Genomic DNA, 849 nt, shown 5'->3' on the forward strand with positions numbered 1-849 from the left:
TTGTTGCTTGTGGTGTGTTCTTGTATGACAGGTAGGAGAGGAGAGACATCAACTCCTCCATATACCGAACCAGAGAGGACCCTTCATAAACTTAGAAAGGAAGCAAGAGGGAAGAGAGTACTGAGAGAGGAAGAATCTGAAGGAGAATCTGAGGACAATTTTGAGGAAGCTCTAGATCTCAACATGGATAGAGAAGTTCACAACCATGAGAGAGCTGATGGGAACAATGCCATTCCCGAGAGGAGGGTTCTTGGTTCATACATAAACCCAACCTCTGGGAATTGTGGTAGCAGCATTCAAAAACCACCCATTCAGGCCAACAATTTTGAACTCAAACCACAGCTAATATCATTGGTGGAGAATCATTGTTCATTTGGTGGGAGTGCTAATGAAGATCCAAACCAACATTTCACAAAATTCCTGAGAATTTGCGACAATGTGAAGTCCAATGGAGTCCAGGAAGATGCCTATAAACTGCTCTTGTTCCCATTTTCACTTAGGGACAAGGCAGCTAAGTGGCTGGAATCATTTCCAAGGGGGAGCCTAACAACCTGGGATGAGGTGGAAAGTAAGTTTCTGGCACGTTTCTACCCCCCACAAAAGGTCAATAGGCTTCGATCTGAGGTTCAGACTTTTAGACAACAAGATGGTGAAACTCTCTACGAGGCATGGGAGAGATTCAAGGATTTGACAAGGAAATGCCCACCAGACATGTTCCATGACTGGGTGCAATTGCATATTTTCTATGTTGGACTTTCTTATGAATCAAGGAAGGCTGTAGACCATTCATCAGGAGGTTCATTGAACAGGAAAAAGACTGTGGAAGAAGCCATTGAAGTGATTGAGACC

At 43.9% G+C, this 849-nt stretch overlaps 1 non-coding gene across 1 annotated transcript; it reads right to left on the bottom strand.

Annotated features, from left to right (window-relative positions):
* Positions 1-609: 609 nt before the first annotated feature.
* On the bottom strand, positions 610-713 carry LOC127742783 (small nucleolar RNA R71). The gene has a single exon (XR_008004186.1). It is a non-coding gene; the product is annotated as a small nucleolar RNA R71 (small nucleolar RNA).
* Positions 714-849: the final 136 nt, after the last annotated feature.

This window comes from Arachis duranensis, chromosome 1, assembly GCF_000817695.3.
Source record: "Arachis duranensis cultivar V14167 chromosome 1, aradu.V14167.gnm2.J7QH, whole genome shotgun sequence".
In the NCBI taxonomy this organism is placed as follows: Eukaryota; Viridiplantae; Streptophyta; class Magnoliopsida; order Fabales; family Fabaceae; genus Arachis; species Arachis duranensis.